This window comes from Somniosus microcephalus, unplaced genomic scaffold, assembly GCF_052327205.1.
Source record: "Somniosus microcephalus isolate GS21.2 unplaced genomic scaffold, FLI_Smic_1.0 unresolved_chr5, whole genome shotgun sequence".
NCBI classification, from domain to species: domain Eukaryota; kingdom Metazoa; phylum Chordata; class Chondrichthyes; order Squaliformes; family Somniosidae; genus Somniosus; species Somniosus microcephalus.
The window spans coordinates 9385041-9407256 of NW_028225183.1; positions in this window are offsets into that span (position 1 = coordinate 9385041).

Consider the following 22216-nt stretch of genomic DNA (forward strand, 5'->3'; position numbering starts at 1 on the left):
TTTGTATACACTGTTCCAACAAACACTCCCCGGTTTGGTAGGAAAAGCGTCAGATACGGAGTAAATCTCGATATACACTGCCCCATCAAACAATCCTCGGTTTGGTGCAATACCGATTAGAAACAGAGTAATGCTCTTTATACACTGCTCCATCAAACACTCCTCGGTTTGTTACAATACGGGTTAGATACAGAGTAAATCACTATTTACACTGCTCCATCAACCACTCCTCGGTTTCTTAAAATATGGGTTTGATACAGAGCAAAGCTCTTTATACACTGCTCCATCAAACAATCCTCGCTTTAGTCCAAAATGCGTTAGATACAGACTAAAGCTCTTTATACACGGCTCCATCAAACACTCCTCGGTTTGGTACAATACGGGTTAGATACAGAGTAAAGCTCTTTATACACTTCTCCAACAATCACTCCTCTGGTTGGTAAAATACGGGTTAGATACAGAGTAAAGCTCCTTAAACAATGCTCCATCAAACAGTCCTCGGTTTGGTACAATACGGGTTTGATACAGAGTAAAGCTCTGTATGCACAGTTCCATCAAACACACCTCGGTATTTATCAATATGTTTTTAATACAGAGAAAAGCGCTTTATACACTGCTCCATCAAACACTCGTCTGTTTGGTACAATACGGGTTTGATACATTGTGAAGTTCTTTATGCACTGCTCAATCAAACACTACTCTTGTTCGTAAAATACGGGATGGATACAGAATAATGCTCTTGATTCACTGTTCCATCAAACACTCCTTGGTTTGGTACAATACCGGTTTGATACAGAGTAAAGCTCTTTACATACTGCTCCATCAAGCACTCCTTGTTTGGTACAATACGGGTTAGGTACAGAGTAAATCTCTTTATATACTGCTCCGTCAAACACTCCTAGGTTTGATACAATACGGGATAGATACAGAGTAAAGCGCTTTATACACTGCTCCATCAAACAATCCTCGGTTTGGTACAAAACGGGTTTGATACAGCGTAGAGCTCTTTATACACTGCTCCATCAAACAATGCTCTGTTTGGTCCAAAATGGGTTAGATACACAGTAAAGCTCTATATACACTGCTCCATCATACTCCCCTCTGGTTGGTAAAATACTGGTTAGATACAGAGAAAATCTCTGTATACACTCTTCCATCAAACACTCCTCGGCTTTGTAGAATACGTGTTAGATACAGAGTAAATCGCTTTATAAACTGCTACATCAAACAAACCTCGGTTTGTTACAATACCGGTTAGATACAGAGTGAAGCCCTTTATACACTGCTCCATCAAGCACTCCTCGGTTTGGTACAACACGGGTTAGATGCAGAGTAAAGCTCTTTATACACTGCTCCATCATATCCTCTTCAGTTTGGGACAATAAGGGTTTGATACAAAATAAAGCTCATTATACACTGCTCCATCAAACACTCCTCGGTTTGGTAAAATACGTGTTAGATGCAGAATGAAGCATTCTTTAGACTGGTCCATCAAGCACACCTCGGCTTAGTACAATACGGGATTGATACAGAGTAAAGCGCTTTATACACTGCTCCATCAAACACACCTCTGTTTGGTATAATACGGGATTGATACGGAGTAAAGCTCTTTGTACGCAGCTCCATCAAACACTCCTCGATATGGTACAAAACGGGTTTGATGCAGCGTAGAGCTCTTTATACACTGCTCCATCAAACATTCCTCGGTTTGGTGCAATACGGGTTAGATACAGAGTAAAGCGCTTTATAGACAGCTCCATCAAACACTCCTTGCTTTGGTACAATACCGGTTGGATACAAGGTAAAGCTCTTTATACACAGCTCCATCAAAGAGTCTTCGGTTTGGTACAATAAGGGTTTGATACAGAGCAAAGCTCTTTATACACTGCTCCATCAAACACTCCTCGGTTTAGTCCATAACTGGATAGATACAGGGTAAATCTGTTTGTGCACTGCTCATTCAAACACTTCTCGATTTGGAACAATACGGGGTTTGTACAGAATAAAGCTCTTTATGCACGCCAAACACTCCTCGGTTTGGTAAAATACATGTTTAGACGCAGAATGAAACACTTTTTAGACTTGCCCATCAAGCACACCTCGGCTTGATACAATATGGGATTGATACAGAGTAAAGCACTTTATAAAGTGCTCCATCAAACACACCTCTGTTTGGTATAATACGGGATTGATACAGAGTAAAGCTCTTTGTACACAGCTCCACCAACACTCCTCGGTATGGTACTAAACGGGTTTGATGCAGAGTAAAGCTCCTTATACACTGCTCCATCAAACATTCCTCGGTTTGGTGCAATACGGGTTAGATACAGAGTAAAGCTCTTTATACACTGTTCCATCACAGCCTCCTCGGTTTGGTACAATACGGAATTGATACAGAGTAAAGTGCTTTATACACGGCTCCATCAAACACACCTCTGTTTTGTATAATACGGGTTGATACAGAGTAAAGCTCTTTCTAGACTGCTCCATCAAACACTCCTCGGTTTGGTACAATACGGGTTAGATACAGAGCAAAACTCTTTATACACTGCACCATCAAACCCTTCTCCATTTGGTACAATACGGGTTTGATGCAGAGTAAATCTCTTTATAAACTGCTCCATCAATCACTCCCCGGTTTGGTATAATACGGGTTAGATACAGAGTAAAGCGCTTTATACACTGCTCCATCAAACACACCTCTGTTTTGTATAATACGGGATTGATAAGGAGTAAAACTCTTTGCACACATCTCCATCAAACACTCGTCGGTAAGGTACAATAAGGGTTTGATACAGAGTAAAGCTCCTTATACACTGCTCCTTCAAACATTCCTCGGTTTGGTGCAATACGGGTTAGATACAGAGTAAAGCTCTTTATGGACTGCTCCATCAAACACTCCTCGGTTTGGTACAATACAGGTTAGATACAGAGTAAAGCTCTTTATACACTGCTCCATCAAAGCCTCCTCGGTTTGGTATAATACGGGTTAGATACAGAGTAAAGCGCTTTATACACTGCTCCATCAAACACACCTCTGTTTTGTATAATACGGGATTGATAAGGAGTAAAACTCTTTGCACACATCTCCATCAAACACTCGTCGGTAAGGTACAATAAGGGTTTGATACAGAGTAAAGCTCCTTATACACTGCTCCTTCAAACATTCCTCGGTTTGGTGCAATACGGGTTAGATACAGAGTAAAGCTCTTTATGGACTGCTCCATCAAACACTCCTCGGTTTGGTACAATACAGGTTAGATACAGAGTAAAGCTCTTTAAACACTGCCCATCAAACACTCCTCTGGTTTGTAAATACGGGTTAGATACGGAGTAAATCGCTTTATACACTGCTACATCAAACAAACCTCGTTTTGGTACAATTCCGGTTAGATACAGATTGAAGCACCTTATACACTGCTCCATCAAACACTCCTCGGTTTGGTTAAATTCGGGTTAGATACAGAGTAAAGCTCTTTATAAACTCCTCCATCAAAGACTCTTCATTTTGGTACAATAAGTGTTTGATACAGAGTAAAGCTCTTTATACACTGTACCATTAAACACTCCTCGGTGTGGTTCAACATGGGATCTATACAGAGTAAAGCTCATTATACACTGCTCCATCAAACACTCCTCGGTTTAGTGCAAAACAGGTTAGATACAGAGTAAAGCTGTTTCTGCACTGCTCCTTCAAACACTTCTCGATTTGGAACAATACGGGGTTTGTACAGAGTAAAGCTCTTTATACACGGCAAACACTCCTCGGTTTGGAAAATGCGTGTTAGATACAGAGTAAAGCTCTTTATACACTGCTCCATCAAACAGTCCTCGGTTTGGTAAAATACGTGTTAGACGCAGAATGAACCACTCTTTAGACTGCTCCATCAAGAACACCTCGGCTTGGTACAGTACGGGGTTGATACAGAGTAAAGCGCTTTATACACTGCTCCATCAAACACACCTCTGTTTGGTATAATACGGGATTGATACAGAGTAATGCTCTTTGTACACAGCTCCATCAAACCGTCTTGGTATGGTACAAAACGGGTTTGATACAGAGTAAAGCTCATTATACACTTTTCCATCAAACATTCCTTGGTTTGGTGCAATACGGGGTTTGTACAGAATAAAGCTCTTTATGCACGCCAAACACTCCTCGGTTTGGTAAAATACATGTTTAGACGCAGAATGAAACACTTTTTAGACTTGCCCATCAAGCACACCTCGGCTTGATACAATATGGGATTGATACAGAGTAAAGCACTTTATAAAGTGCTCCATCAAACACACCTCTGTTTGGTATAATACGGGATTGATACAGAGTAAAGCTCTTTGTACACAGCTCCACCAACACTCCTCGGTATGGTACTAAACGGGTTTGATGCAGAGTAAAGCTCCTTATACACTGCTCCATCAAACATTCCTCGGTTTGGTGCAATACGGGTTAGATACAGAGTAAAGCTCTTTATACACTGTTCCATCACAGCCTCCTCGGTTTGGTACAATACGGAATTGATACAGAGTAAAGTGCTTTATACACGGCTCCATCAAACACACCTCTGTTTTGTATAATACGGGTTGATACAGAGTAAAGCTCTTTCTAGACTGCTCCATCAAACACTCCTCGGTTTGGTACAATACGGGTTAGATACAGAGCAAAACTCTTTATACACTGCACCATCAAACCCTTCTCCATTTGGTACAATACGGGTTTGATGCAGAGTAAATCTCTTTATAAACTGCTCCATCAATCACTCCCCGGTTTGGTATAATACGGGTTAGATACAGAGTAAAGCGCTTTATACACTGCTCCATCAAACACACCTCTGTTTTGTATAATACGGGATTGATAAGGAGTAAAACTCTTTGCACACATCTCCATCAAACACTCGTCGGTAAGGTACAATAAGGGTTTGATACAGAGTAAAGCTCCTTATACACTGCTCCTTCAAACATTCCTCGGTTTGGTGCAATACGGGTTAGATACAGAGTAAAGCTCTTTATGGACTGCTCCATCAAACACTCCTCGGTTTGGTACAATACAGGTTAGATACAGAGTAAAGCTCTTTATACACTGCTCCATCAAAGCCTCCTCGGTTTGGTATAATACGGGTTAGATACAGAGTAAAGCGCTTTATACACTGCTCCATCAAACACACCTCTGTTTTGTATAATACGGGATTGATAAGGAGTAAAACTCTTTGCACACATCTCCATCAAACACTCGTCGGTAAGGTACAATAAGGGTTTGATACAGAGTAAAGCTCCTTATACACTGCTCCTTCAAACATTCCTCGGTTTGGTGCAATACGGGTTAGATACAGAGTAAAGCTCTTTATGGACTGCTCCATCAAACACTCCTCGGTTTGGTACAATACAGGTTAGATACAGAGTAAAGCTCTTTAAACACTGCCCATCAAACACTCCTCTGGTTTGTAAATACGGGTTAGATACGGAGTAAATCGCTTTATACACTGCTACATCAAACAAACCTCGTTTTGGTACAATTCCGGTTAGATACAGATTGAAGCACCTTATACACTGCTCCATCAAACACTCCTCGGTTTGGTTAAATTCGGGTTAGATACAGAGTAAAGCTCTTTATAAACTCCTCCATCAAAGACTCTTCATTTTGGTACAATAAGTGTTTGATACAGAGTAAAGCTCTTTATACACTGTACCATTAAACACTCCTCGGTGTGGTTCAACATGGGATCTATACAGAGTAAAGCTCATTATACACTGCTCCATCAAACACTCCTCGGTTTAGTGCAAAACAGGTTAGATACAGAGTAAAGCTGTTTCTGCACTGCTCCTTCAAACACTTCTCGATTTGGAACAATACGGGGTTTGTACAGAGTAAAGCTCTTTATACACGGCAAACACTCCTCGGTTTGGAAAATGCGTGTTAGATACAGAGTAAAGCTCTTTATACACTGCTCCATCAAACAGTCCTCGGTTTGGTAAAATACGTGTTAGACGCAGAATGAACCACTCTTTAGACTGCTCCATCAAGAACACCTCGGCTTGGTACAGTACGGGGTTGATACAGAGTAAAGCGCTTTATACACTGCTCCATCAAACACACCTCTGTTTGGTATAATACGGGATTGATACAGAGTAATGCTCTTTGTACACAGCTCCATCAAACCGTCTTGGTATGGTACAAAACGGGTTTGATACAGAGTAAAGCTCATTATACACTTTTCCATCAAACATTCCTTGGTTTGGTGCAATACGGGTTTGATACAGAGTAAAGCTCTTTATGGGCTGCTACATCAATCACTCCTTGGTTTGGTACAATACCGGTTATTTACAGAGTAAAGTTCTTTATACACTGCTCCATCAAAGCCTCCTCGGTTTGGTACAATACGGGATTGATACAGAGTAAAGCGCTTTATACACTGCTCCATCAAACACAACTCTGTTTTGTATAATACAGTTTAGATACAGAGTAAAGCCCCTTATAAACTGCTCCATCAAACACTCCTCGGTTGGTACAATACGGGTTAGATACAGAGTAAAGCTCTTTATATACAGCACCATTAAACACTTCTCCATTTGGTACAATACAGGTTTGATGCAGAGTAAATTTCTCTGTAAACTGCTCCGTCAATCAATTCCCGGTTTGGTGCAATACGGGTTAGATACAGAGTAAAGCGCTTTATACACTGTTCCATCAAACACTCTTCGGTTTTGTACAATAAGCGTTAAATACAGAGAAAATCGCTTTATACACTGCTCCATCTAACAATCCTTGGTTTGGTACAATACCGGTTAGATACAGAGTAAAGTTCTTAATACACTGCTCCATCAAAGCCTCCTCAGTTTGGTACAATACGGGATTGATACAGAGTAAAGCGCTTTATACATTGCTCCATCAAACACTCCTCGTTTTGGTACAAGACGTGTTTGATACAGGGTAAAGCATTTTATACACTGCTCCATCAAACACTCCACTCTTTGGTAAAATACGGGTTAGATACAGAATAAAGCTCTTTATACAATGCTCCATCAAACATTCATCGGCTTGGTGCAATACGGGTTAGATACAGAGTAAAGCTCTTTAAACACTGCTCCATCAAACACTCCTCGCTTTGGTAACATACGGGATAGGTAAAGACAAACGCTCTTTATACACTGCTCCATCAAGCACTCCTCGGTGTGGGACAATACGGGTTTGATACAGAGTAAATCTCTTTATACACTGCTCCATCAATCAATCCTCGTTTTGATCCAAAACGGGTTAGATACAGAATATAGCTCTTTATGCACTGCTCCATCAAACACTCGATTTAGTACAATACGTAGTTTGTACAGGGTAAAGCTCCTTATAATGGCTCCGTCAAGATATCCAAGGTTTGGTACAATACGGCTTAGATACAGAGTTAGGCTCTTTATACACTGCTCCATCAAACACTTCTCTGGTTGGTAAAATACGGGTTAGTTACAGAATAAAGCTCTTTATACAAATCTCCATCTAACACTCCACGGCTTGGTAAAATACGGGTTAGATACAGGATAAAGCTCTTTATAGACTGCCGCATCAAACAGTCCTCTGTTTGGTTAAATACGGGTTAGATACAGAATAAAGCTCTTCGTACCTTTCTCCATCAAACACTCCCCAATTTGGTACAATACGAGTTTGATACAGAGTATAGCGCTTTTTACACTGCTCCATCAAACACTCCTCGGTTTGATAAAATACGTCTTAGATGCAGAAAGAAGCGCTTTATACACTGCTCCATCAAACACTCCTCGGTTTGGTACAACACGGGATTGATACAGTGTGAAGCTCTTTATACACTTCTCAATAAAACACTCCTCGGTTTGGTGCAATATGGGTTTGATACAGAGTAATGCGCTATATTCACAGCTCAATCTAACACTCCTCGTTTTGATACAATACGGGTTAGAGGGAGAGTAAAGCTCTTTGTACACTGCTCCATCAAAATCTCCTCGGTTTGGTACAATACGGGTTAGATACAGATTAAAGATCTTTATACACTCCTCCATTAAACACTCCTCGGTTTTGTACAAAACAGGTTAGATGCAGAGTAAAGCACTTTATACACTGCTCCATGAAACACTCCTCAGTTTCGGACAATACGGATTTGATACAGCTGAAACGTTTTATACACTGCTCCATCAAAAACTCCATGTTTGGTACAATACGAGTTAGATACAGAGTAAAGCTTTATATACAGTGCTCCATCAAACACTCCTCGGTTTAGGACAATACGGGTTTGATACAGAGTAAAACTTTTTATACACTGCTCCATTAAACACTCCTCGGTTTGGTACATTACGGGTTAGATACAGAGCAACTCACTTTATACACTGCTCAATCAAACAATCCTCGGTTTGGTCCAAAACGGGTTAGCTACGGAGTAAAGCTCTTTAAACACTGCTCCTTCAAACACTCCTCCTTTTCGTACAATACGGGTTTGATACTGAGTAAAACTCTTTATAAACTGCTCCATCAAACACTCCTCGGTTTGGTACAATACAGGTTATATACAGAGAAAGGCTCTTTATAAACTGCTCCAACAAACACTCCTCGGTGTGGTAGAATACTTGTTAGATACAGAGTTAACCTCTTTAAAAACTGCTCCATCAAACAATCCTCGGTTTGGTACAATACGGGTTAGATACTGACTGAAGCACTTAAAACACTGCACCTTCAAACATTCCTCGGTTTGATACATTACGAATTAGATACAGAGTAAAGCTCTTTATACAATGCTCCATCAAACGATCCTCGGTATCATACAATACGGGTTTGATACAGCATAAAGCTTTTTATACACTGCTCCATCAAACACTCCTCGGTTTGGTCCATAACGGGTTAGATACAGAGTAAAGCTTTTTATACACTGCTCCATCAAACACTCATCGGTTTGGTACAATACGGGTTTGATACAGAGTAAAGCTCTTCATACACTGCTCCATTAAAAACTCCTCGGTTTGGTACAATACGAGTTAGATACAGAGTAAAGCACTTTATATACTGCTCCATTAAACACTCCTCGGTTTGGGACAATACGGTTTGATACAGAGTAAAACATTTGATACAGTGCACCATCAAACAATGCATGTTTGGTACAATTAGAGTTAGATAGAGAGTAAAGTTCTTTATAACGTGCTCCATCAAACACTCCTCTGTTTTGTACTATACGGGTTAGATACAGAGTAAAGCACTTTACACAGTGCTCCATCAAACACTCCTCGGTTTGGTACAATACGAGTTAGATACAGCGTAAAGCTCTTTATACACTGCTCCATCAAACAATCCTCGGTTTGTTCCAAAATGTGTTAGATACAGAGTAAAGCTCTTTATACACTGCTCCATCAAACACTCATCAGTTTGGTACAATACGGGTTTGATACAGAGTAAATCTCTTTATACTCTGCTCCATCAAGCAATCCTCTGTTTTGTACAATACGGGTTTGATATAGAGGAAAGCTCTTTATAAACTGCACCCTCAAACACTCCTCGGTTTGGTACAATACGGCTTCGATACAAACTAAAGCTCTTTATGTACTTCTCCATTAAACACTCCTCGGTTTCGTACAATACAGATTAGATATTGTGTAAAGCTCTTTATACACAGCTCCATCAAAAATTCCTCGGTTTGTTTCAATTTGGGTTAGGTACAGATTAAATCTCTTTATACACTGCTCCATTAAACACTCCTAGGATTGTTACAATACGGGTTTAATATAGATTAAAGCTCTATATATACTGTTCCATTAAACACTCCTCTGTTTGGTAAGTATTGGTTTGATGCAGAGTATAGCGCTTTAACACTGCTCCATCAAACACTACACGGTTTGGGACAATACGGGTTTGATACAGAGTAAAACTTTTTATACACTGCTCCATCAAACACTCCTCGGTTTGGTACATTACGGGTTAGATACGGAGTAAAGCTCTTTAAACACTGCTCCATCAAACACTCCACCTTTTCGTACAATACGGGTTTGATACAGAGTAAAATTCTTTATAAACTGCTCCATCAAACACTCCTCGGTTTGGTACAATACAGGTTATATACAGAGAAAGGCTCTTTATAAACTGCTCCAACAAAAACTCCTCGGTGTGGTAGAATACTTGTGAGATACAGAGTTAACCTCTCTATAAACTGCTCCATCAAACAAACCTCGGTTTGGTACAATACGGGTTAGATACTGACTGAAGCACTTAAAACACTGCACCTTCAAACATTCCTCGGTTTGATACATTACGAATTAGATACAGAGTAAAGCTCTTTATACAATGCTCCATCAAACGATCCTCGGTATCATACAATACGGGTTTGATACAGCGTAAAGCTTTTTATACACTGCTCCATCAAACAATCCTCGGTTTGGTCCATAACGGGTTAGATACAGAGTAAAGCTTTTTATACACTGCTCCATCAAACACTCATCGGTTTGGTACAATACGAGGTTGATACAGAGTAAAGCTCTTTATACTCTGCCCCTTCAAGCACTCCTCTGTTTCGTACAATACGGGTCTGATAAAGAGTAAAGCTCTTTATAAACTGTTCGATCAAACACTCCTCGGTTTGGTAAAATACGTGTAATATACAGAGTAAAGCTCTTTATAAACTGATCGATCAAACACTCCTCCGTTTCGCACAATACTGGTTTGATACAGAGTAAAGCTCTTTATAAACTGCTCCATCAAACACTCCTTGGTTAGGTGCAATACGGGTTATATACAGAGTAAGATCCTTTATAAATTGCTCCAACAAACAATCCTCAGTTTTGGTAGAATACCTGTTACATACAGAGTTATATTCTTTATAAACTGCTCCATCAAAGAATCCTCGGATTGGTACAAAACGGGTCAGACAAAGCGTAAAGCACTTCAAATACAGCACCATTAAACATTCCTCGGTTTGATACATTCCGAATTAGGTACAGAGTAAAGCTCTTTGTACACTGCTCCATCAAAATCTCCTCGGTTTGGTACAATACGAGTTAGATACAGAGTAAAGCACTTTATACACTGCTCCATTAAACACTCCTCGGTTTGGGACAATACGGTTTGATACAGAGTAAAACTTTTTATACAGTGCACCATCAAACAATGCATGTTTGGTACAATTAGAGTTAGATACAGAGTAAAGTTCTTTATAACGTGCTCCATCAAACACTCCTCTGTTTTGTACTATACGGGTTAGATACAGAGTAAAGCACTTTATACAGTGCTCCATCAAACACTCCTCGGTTTGGCACAATACGAGTTAGATACAGAGTAAAGCACTGTATACACTGCTCCATTGAACACTCATCAGTTTGTTCCAAAACGTGTTAGATACAGAGTAAAGCTCTTTATACACTGCTCCATCAAACACTCATCAGTTTGGTACAATACGGGTTTGATACAGAGTAAAGCTCTTTATACTCTGCTCCATCAAGCACTCCTCTCTTTTGTACAATACGGGTTTGATACAGAGGAAAGCTTTTATAAACTGCGCCCTCAAACACTCCTCGGTTTGGTACAATACGGGATCGATACAAACTAAAGCTCTTTATGTACTTCTCCATTAAACACTCCTCGGTTTCGTACAAGACAGATTAGATGTTGTGTAAAGCTCTATATACACAGCTCCATCAATAATTCCTCGGTTTGTTTCCATTTGGGTTAGGTACAGATTAAATCTCTTTATACACTGCTCCATTAAACACTCCTAGGATTGTTGCAATACGGGTTTAATATAGATTAAAGCTCTATATATACTGTTCCATTAAACACTCCTCTGTTTGGTAAAAATTGGTTTGATACAGAGTATAGGGCTTTAACACTGCTCCATCAAACACTACACGGTTTGGTGCAATGTGGGGTTTGTATAGAGTTATGCTCCTTATAATGTCTCCATCAAAAAATCCTAGATTTGACACAATACGGCTCAGTTACAGGGTAAGGCTCTTTATACAGTGCTCCATCAAACACTCCTCTGGTTGGTAAAATACGGGTTAGAAACAGGATAAAGCTCTTTATAGACTGCTCCATCAAACACTCCACTGTTTGGTAAAATACGGGTTAGATACAGAATAATGCTCTTTATACACAGCTCCATCAAACACTCCTCAGTTTGATACAATAGGAGTTTGCTGCAGAGTAAAGCGCTTTTTACACCACTCCATCAAACACTCCTCGGTTTGCTAAAATACGCGTTTGATGCAGAATGAAATGCTTTTAACACTGCTCCATCAAACATTCCTCGGTTTGGTACAGCACAGGATTGTTACAGAGGAAAGCTCTTTATACGCATCTCAATGAAACACTCCTTGGTTTGGTGCAATACGGGTTTGAGACAGAGTAAAGCTCTTTATTCACTGCTCCATCTAACACTTCTCGTTTTGATACAATACCGGTTAGATACAGAGTAAAGCTCTATATACACTGCTCCATCAAACACTCCTCGGTTTTGTACAATACGGGTTAGACACAGAGTAAAGCTCTTTGTACACTGCTCCATCAAACTCTCCTCGGTTTGGTACAATACGGGATTGATGCAGAAGGAGTGAAGCTCTTTATACACTGCTCCATCAAACTCTCCTCGGTTTGGTACAATACGGGATTGATGCAGAAGGAGTAAAGCACTTTATACACTGCTCCATCAAACATTCCTCGGTTTCGCTCAATTTCGGTTAGATACAGAGTAAACCTCTTTATACAATGCTCCATCAAACACTCCTCTGTTTGGTACAATACTGGTTAGATACAGAGTAAAGCTCTTTATACACTGCTCCATCAAACACTCCTCGATTTGGTACAATACGGATTCGATACAGAGTAAAGCTCTTTATACACTGCCCCATTAAACACTCTTCAGTTTCGTACAATACAGATCAGATATTGAGTAAAGCTGTTTATACACAGCTCCATCAAAAACTCCTCGGTTTGTTTCAATACGGGTTAGGTACAGGTAAAACCTCTTTATAGACTGCTCCATTAAACACTCCTCGGATTGTTACAATACGGGTTAATGCAGAGTAAAGCTCTTTGTACACTGCTCCATCTAACACTGCAAGGTTTGGTACAATACGGATTAGATACAGAGGAAAGCACTTTATACAATGCTCCATCAAACACTCCTCTGTTTGGTACAATAAGGGTTTGATATAGAGGAAAGCTCTTATAAACTGCTCCATCAAACATTCCTCATTTTGGTACAATACGGGTTAGATATACAGTAAAGCTCTTTATAAACTGCTCCATCAAACCTTCCTCGGTTTGGTCCAAACGGGTTAGATATAGAGTAAAGCTCTTTAAAAACTGCTCCATCAAACATAACTCAGTTTGGTAAAATACGGGTTAGATACATAGTGACGCTCTTTATTAATCTGCTCCATCAAACAATCCTTGGTTTGGTAGAAGACTTGTTAGATACAGAGTAAAGCGCTTTATACACTGCACCATCAAATACTCCTCGGTTTGGTACAATAAGGTATAGATGCAGAGTAAAGCTCTTTATACACTGCTCCATCAAACACTCCTCGGTTTGGTACAATACGGGTTGGATGCAGAGTAAAGCTCTTTATACACTGCTCCATCAAATACTCCTCGGTTTGGTACAATAAGGTTTAGATACAGAGTAAAGCTCTAAATATGCTGCTCCATCAAACACTCCTCGGTTTGGTGGAGTACGGGTTAGATATAGAGTAAAGCGCTTTATACACTGCTCCCTCAATCTCTCCCCGGATTGGTACAATACGTGTTAGATACAAAGTAAAGCTCTTTAAACACTGCTCCATCAAACACCCCTCGGTTTTGTACAATATTAATAAGATGAAGAGTAAAGCGCTTTATACACAGCTCCATCAAACACTCCTCGGGTTGGTAAAATACGGGTTAGATACAGATTAAAGCTCGTTATAAACTGCTCCATTAAGCAGTTCTCGGTTTGGTACAATACGGCTTTAATACAGAGTAAACTCTTTCTACACTGCTCCATCAAACAGTCCTCGATTTGATACAATACGGATTAGATACAGAGCTAAGCACTTTCTACACTGCTCCATCAAACACTCCACGTTTTGGTACAATTCGGGTTTGATAGAGAGTAAAGCTCTTTATACACTGCTCCATCAAACACTGCTCGGTTTGGTAAAATACGGGTTAGATACAGATTAAAGCTCGTTATAAACTGCTCCATTAAGCAGTTCTCGGTTTGGTACAATACGGCTTTAATACAGAGTAAACTCTTTCTACACTGCTCCATCAAACAGTCCTCGATTTGATACAATACGGATTAGATACAGAGCTAAGCACTTTCTACACTGCTCCATCAAACACTCCACGGTTTGGTACAATTCGGGTTTGATAGAGAGTAAAGCTCTTTATACACTGCTCCATCAAACACTGCTCGGTTTGGTACAGTAAGTGTTTGATACAGAGTGAACTGTTTATACACTGCTCCATTATACACTCCCCGGCTAGGTACAATACTGTTTAGATACAGAGCTACGTCTTAATACACTGCTCCATCAAACGCTCCTCCGTTTGGGAAATTATGGGTTAGATACAGAGCAAAGCTCTTTATTCACTGTTCCATCAAACACCCCTCAGTTTGGTGCAATACCGGTTAGATACAGAGTAATGGTCTATATACACTGCTCCGTCAAACATTCCTCAGTTTGGAACAATACGGGTTAGATACAGAGTAAAGCACTTTATACACTGCTCCATCAAACAAACCTAGGTTTTGTGCAATTGGGTTAGAAACAGATTAAAGCTCTTTATATACTGCTCCATCAATCACTCCTCGATTTGGTACAATGCAAGTTTGATACAGACTAAAGCTCTTTATACACTGCTCCAACAAACACTCCTCAGTTTGCTACAATACGGGTTAGATACAGAGGAAAGCTCTTTATACATTGCTCCATCAGACAATCCTCGGTTTGATACAATATCGGTTAGATACAGAGTAATGGGCTTTATACACTGCTCCATCAAACAATCCTCGGTTTGGTAAAATACAGGTTTGATACAGATAAAAGCTCTTTATACACTGCTCCATCAAACACTTCTCGGTTTGGTACAATACAGGTTTGATACACAGTTCAGCTCCCTCTGTATTTTCTCCTCAGAGACTCGCGGGGCAGTTACAGATCAGGATATACGCTCCATCAATGCCGTCCAATTAAACATATATACACCTAACACTGGCAGAAATTCATTGGTGAGACTCAGGCTATTAACAGAGAGTCATACCGCCCAGATCAGCGTAATGTGGGCCAAGTCCTCTGCTATTATATCGGAGAGGCTTTCTCTTGACGTGCAGTAAATGATGAAACGTATCAGCAGTGTGAGTGGTGCCTGGTATGTAAAGGAGCTGAACAACATACGCTTGATCAAGGGTGTCCTGTTCTTATATGCCAGTTCACTGAATTGAAAGTCCGAATCACTATCTTATGTAACTGGTGGAAACTTCCAAAAGTGCAGCAAATCAGTGTAATAATGTAAAATCAGCACCGCAGGACCCCGGCAATCAACAACAGTGATCCGAAGCTGGATCGTTTCTTAATATAGGAGTTCAGCTATCATTACCAATGCAATCATCTCAATTAGGCTCCATGGGGGTAATTTGAACTTTGGGAGCGGGTGCAAAATGGACGTTATTGAATTGATCGCCATATTATGCCGCACCCAATTTTCTCTTTCATTGATTTCATGGTATAGAGTGTGCGAATAATTCTATAGCGTCCATTTTGCCCCATCGCACGAGGTTATAAACACCCACCACAGCATACTGTATTCCTGATCGATCCTACCCTGTCTAACAAATTGTTAATTTTGTATATTTATAAAAGCCATTACTATTTGCTGTTATGCTACCTTTTGTCAGCTTAATACCCCATTTTAAACCTTCTGCTCTCCCGTTTGAAAACGCACTTAAACTTTTTACATTTCACATCATTATAATTAACAGTATTAGCCCCAAACTTCATCCAACGGCTTCATTTTAACGTTTAACATTGTGGGTAATTTTAACTCTGGGCTATAGTGCTCAATGGGTGATGTAAACAGTGACTGTACATCTGCAGCTGATTAATTGTGAAGTGCATCGAAACATTCTAAGGATTTGAAAATATCTATAACAGTAGGCTTTATTTATTTCTGATGGAATATTGTTTGCTGAAGTCCGGACATGTGCTGAGATTTACAGTGGAACATGTTTGTGTCATTCCACAGAGAGTGATGATGAAGATATTACAAGAGCTGTGTAAGAGACGCGGGCTGAACAAATGTGGATTAGATATGCTGACCATCTAAATCCCGGATCCCAGCAAGGTGTTTCCTCAATGTTAATCCGGAATGTACAGAGCTCAAAGAAAGAACGCTCTTTAGACGCTGCACGAGCGGATTCCAATGTGCATGTTGGATAAGGAACTGATATCAACCGAGTAGGCAGAGGGTATTCATCAATGGGGCAGATCCAGATGAAGCCAGATCATAATATCAGTCCTGCGGTGCACTGTGTTGGTTGACTGCTGCTAAACAACTTCATAAGCGACTTGGCTGAAACAATGGAATGTTAACAAGCTGCCATATCACAACATTGTGCATGTGAGTTGGAAATTGAAATTGTTTGCCCTTTAGTTGTTTTCTACATACAGGTGGTTCTGGATATGTAGCTTGTATTGTCACTTCCAAGTTGCCTTGAGAATACGGCGGGCATTCTCTTTGAATCACTGAAGGCCTTTTGTTGCTGGTTTTCCCAGGATGTCGTCAGGAGCGGGTTTTCACGCTATTGACCCGATCCGCTGAAGAAATGGCGATACATGTCGCTGTGTTTGTGAAGTGTACCTTGTAGGCTAACTTGGACATGTTGCTGCTCACATTACTCTGCTGCTCTTGTTTTTATTTGCAGTCGAGTTCACGGAGGAGGAAAGTGTTGTCAAAGTAACATCACAGAGTTGCTGCAGTACATCATGTGGACCGTACATACAGCAGATGCATTTTGCCTAGAGTGCAGCGGCTAGTACTGGGTCGAATTAAGGCCGATTCAGGGAATGAGTCCCAGTATCGCAGATATCCTTCAATGTGCATCAGTGTAGACTGGTGTATTTTTATACCAGAAACTCCAGGAATGTGTAGAGAATGTAACGGGACCTGTTAGTGTTTGACAGGCAGGGAAGAAATGAGCTGTCATAACCAATAAATCATTGACGATCACATGCAATGTTGAAAGGCCATTGGGAAGGTAAAAATAGTTTTAGATTGTATTGCTGCAACAGTACAACATAAACTGAGAACACACTAACGGGGCTTTGACATGATTCTGCTTGAAATATTGCAGACCATTTTGGCAGGCACAGGTGTGAGGATACAGGATCAGAGCGATGAAAGCGATACCCATTCTAAGGGCACTTTATTATTGGGATAGCCTTCATAAATTGAGGTGATTTTCAGAAGCTAAATGTTAGATCAGTGAAAATATCATTGAAGGCTGTAAATCGCTGAGGAGATTAAACTCTGCTCAGTTGTATGAGTTACTCCATCCCTGTGCGAACGAGGGACAGTGAGTATTAGCCACATCGACAAAGTTTCCGGATAGACATTCGGGCCCAGAGTCCTCAAACTCTGGAGCAGAACACTGAGACGTGCAGTTTATGTCAATTCACCACAGTCCAATCGCAGCAGAAAGATCTAATGAGTTAGCAGTACAGTTCCACAGTTGGTAAGTCACGCGCTAGCTGGAGGACTCATGGTTATTGTACTCTCCTGTAGCATTGCACGATTAACTTAGGATTCGGAAAAAAATAGCCCCGAATTTTTCCTCAATGTACAATTGTTCTTTTCTCAGTGTTCTACCTCTGCGAGTGACTGTATGACCTGGAGGTGGGAGGTGGTGGTGGGGTGGGGTGGTGGTGTGCTGGTAGATTGATATTATTAATGGTGTACAACATGCCTGCTTCGGAAGGTTTTAGGGTTCAGAGGACAATTATGAGGCCTTTTCCTGTCTTCCTTTGTGTATTCCAATACCTAACACCAGCCACTTTATTGAAAAGCCTGAAAGAAATCACAAGCTATAGATGAAGGTTGGAAAGAGCAGTAGAGAGAATAAAAGTGGTCAGTCATCGTCAGATTTGTGTTTCAAATGCCTGTTTCTTCTACCACGGAACGCATAGACATATGGGCAAGGAACTTCTGGATTTTGGGGGCCTTAAGGTTAATTTTATCTGTTAGCGATCGAGTACAACGAGTGGAAGCGGATTCACCGTCTTATCGAAGTCGCCTGATTTACTTTCCTGGTGAAGTTATCCGATATCGATGCGGTATCGCCAGTTTCACACAATTGGACACAATTAAAATGAATCCCATTGAGTTACCGTCGGAAAGAGCACCCCGAATTCTTAGTTCAATGCAGCCTGCAGATAGAGAGGTCGAAGACGGATCAGTTATTCATCGATGTCGCTAAGAGAATGCAAAGTATGTCCTTCAGAATGAGATGCCTCTAATTTATCAGTGGTAGTTCCTATGTCTGTTTATGTCTTCTGGACTGGCAGCCAACACGTTGCTTCAATCAGATCCAAGAGGTGTGCACGACAACAGAAAAGATGGTTAATGGACCAGTTCAGAACACGCTGAACCAGCTCGAGGAGAGCAGTTGAGGATTTAGTATAAGTTGTCTTCAGGACAGGTGCAGTAAGACTGGGGAAAGAAGGATGTGAATTAACAACATTGTCAGAAATGTTAGCAGAAAAAGTATCATAACTGAAGAGGGCATCGGGGCAAGGAGACCGGGCTCGATATTCCTTTGTGCTCTCCGAAGATTTTATTTGCTACATGATTGGCGGCCCTGCCTTCAACTGCCGAGGCTCTAAGTTTTGGAATGCCCTCTCTTAGCGTCGCCACCTCTTTACTGCTCTTTCCTCCTTCAAGATGCTCGTTAATAATATCGCTTTTCTTCTGCACTAATATCTCCTTATGTGGCTTGGTGTCAAATTCTGTTTGATAACACTCCTGTGAAGCGCCTTGGTACGTTTTACTACATTAAAAGCGCGATATAAATATAAGCTGCTGTTCTTAATTCATGATTATTTAGAAAGAAAAATTGGACTTATTTACTTCACCAGATATTATACGTCAATGTGATCTTATCCAAGATTCCAAGTTAATGGGGTAGTTGACAAAGATGATTGTGAACTGTTCATATAGGCGAGGTAGAATCGCGGAGCTAGGAGCAAGAACAGAGGTACAATGACCCAGTTTATCCGAATTCAAATAAGATCCTGCAATCATTTACCATGGAAGTGAATTGAAGCGAGCAGCACACAGAATCTGGAGTCAGGATTGAGAGATATGTGTGTGGATGCACAAAGCGCTCTAAACAGAGTTGGAGGTGGAAGCTACAATAATTATGGAGAATAGAATGTTTCTGTAGCGTGAACATATCTTTAATTTGGACTGGCCTTGGAACTTAATATTCCAAGTTTTGTCCTTGACTCTGCCGATCTGCTGCTGAAACCCTCATCCATGCTTTTGTTACCTCCAGATTGGACTCGCCTATTCTAATGCTCTCCTGGCCGCTCTCCCTTCTTTCACCCTCCATAATCTTGAGCTCATAGTAAATACTGCCGCCCCTATCTTAACTTGCACAAAGCCTCGTGCACCGATCTCACCTGTCAGTGCTGAACTACATTGTTCGCTTGTCCAGCAACACATCGATTTTAAAATTCTCATCCTCCTCTTAAAATCACTCCATGGCCTCGATAATCTTTATCTGTAAACATTTAAATCCCTTCAACCCTCTGAGAATTCTGCGTTCCTCCATCTCTTCCCTCTTGTGCATCCCCCACTCGCTTCGCCCCACCATTGGTAGCTCTGCCTTCACCTGCCTAGGCCATAAGCTCTGGAAATCCGTCCCTAAACATCTCTACTTCTCCAAATCTCTCTTCCCATAATACAATCATTAAAACCTACCTCTTTCATCAAGCTTTTGATCACCCATCCTATTGTATCCTTCTTCGGCTCGGTGTCAATTTATCTGATTATGCTGCTATGAAGCGCCTTGGGACATTCTACTACGTTAAAGGTGCTATATAAATGCAAGTTGTTGCAGATTTCATGGGAGAAATAAGCATCAAAAGGTGCAGGAGTCGCAGTGTTAGTGAATCATTATATTACAGCGCCAGGAAACAATGACATCACAGAGGTTGCAATGAGCCAAAATTCACATGGACAGGGTTAAAAATTAGGAAGGGACAATATACAATTCTCGATGGACATAACAGATCGTTATGCGTAAGTGATACAAGGGGAGAATTTCAGCCAGTTCAAAGGACAATATAAGAACAAAAGCTGAATCATATTGGGAGATTTTATCTATCCCAAGTTAAACAGGAATAAACTGAATATGAGTGGCCAAAGTGGAGAATACATTTTAGAATGGATCCGGCACTGATTGTCAGTTCAGCATGTTTCAATTCAAAAAGAAAAGAAACATCGCTTTTCCTTTATTTCTGTAAATCTGTGTGTACTATGTAACTGCATTGACATTAGGCGAGCAAATTGGAAATAGTGACCAGCACATGTTGGGAGAAAGGGGCGCATCAGAATGTTGGTCATTTCAACTTTGGGCAATAACATAAAACGGATGATATCGGTTGGACCGCTCGTGATAAAATTCACAAAATTTTCCTTTCAATGAACGTCATTCGGGAGAGATGTAAAACCGGCTGCCGACACACTATCAGCCACTTTATACCATGGCACACAGGCAGAAATAATCCAGGGCCAGGAAAATCGAACGGGCCTACAATGGGCCGCTAAGTTTACATCACCCATTGAGCACTTTCGCCCAGAGTTAAAATTACACACAATGTGAAACGTCAAATGAAGGTGTCTAATGAAGTTTGGGGCTAATGTAAAAAGCTTAATTGCGTTTTCAAACGGGAGAGCAGAAGGTTAAAAATGGGGTATTAAGCTGACAAAAGGAAACATAACAGCAAATAATAATGGCATTTATAAATATACTAAATTAACAATTAGTTAGACAGGTTAGGGCCGATCAGGAATAAAGTATGAAGTGGTGGGGTTTTATAACTTCGTGTGTTGGTGTAAAATGGACGATATAGAATTATTCGCACACTCTATACCATGAAGTCAATCAAAGAGAAAATTGGGCGCGGCAAAAATGGCGATCAATTCAATAATGTACATTTTGCACCCGCTCCCAAAATTTAAATTACACCCATGGAGCCTAATTGAGATGATTGCATGGTAATGACAGCTGAACTCCTATATTAAGAAATGATCCACCTTCGGATCACTGTTGTTGATTGCTGGGGTTCTGCAGTGCTGAGTTTCCATTATTACACTGATTTGCTGCACTTCTGGAAGTTTCCACCAGTTACATAAGATAGTGATTCCGACTTTCAATTCAGTGAACTGGCAGCTAAGAACAGGACACCCTGGATCAAGCGTATGCTCTTCAGCTCATTGACATACCAGGCACAACTCTCACTGCTGATAAGTTTCAGCATTTCCAGCACGTCAAAGAAAGCCTCGCCGATATAATAGGAGAGAACTTGGCCCACATTACGCTGATCTGTAAGGTATGTCTCTCTTTGAATATGCTGAGTCTCACCAATGAATATCTGCCAGTATTAGAGCTATATTTGTTTAATTGTTTTATTGGACTGCGTTGATTGAGCGTATATCCCGATCTGTACTTGCCCCGCGAGTTTTGAGGAGAAAATAACGGGGGAGCTAAACAGCGTATCAAACCCGTATTGTACAAAAGCGAGGAGTGTTTGATGGAGCAGTGTATAAATGCTTTACCGTGTATCAAACCTGTATTGTACCAAACCGAGGAGTGTTTGATGGAGCAGTTTATAAAGAGCTTTACTCTGTATCTAACCCACACTGTACCAAACTGAGGATTGTTTGAAGGAGCAGTGTATAACGTGCTTTACTCTGTATCTACACCGCTTTTTACCAAAGATAGGAATGTTTGATGGACAAGTGTATAAAGTGCTTTACACTGTATCAAACCCGTATTGTAGCAAACCGGGGAGTGTTTGATGGAGCACTGTATAAAGAGCTTTAATCTGTATAAAACCCATATTGTAGCAAAGCGAGGAGTGTTGATGGAGCAGCGTATAAAGGGCTTTACTCTATATCTAACCTGGACTCTGCCAAACACAGGAGTGTTTGATGGAGCAGTGTATAAAGAGCATAACT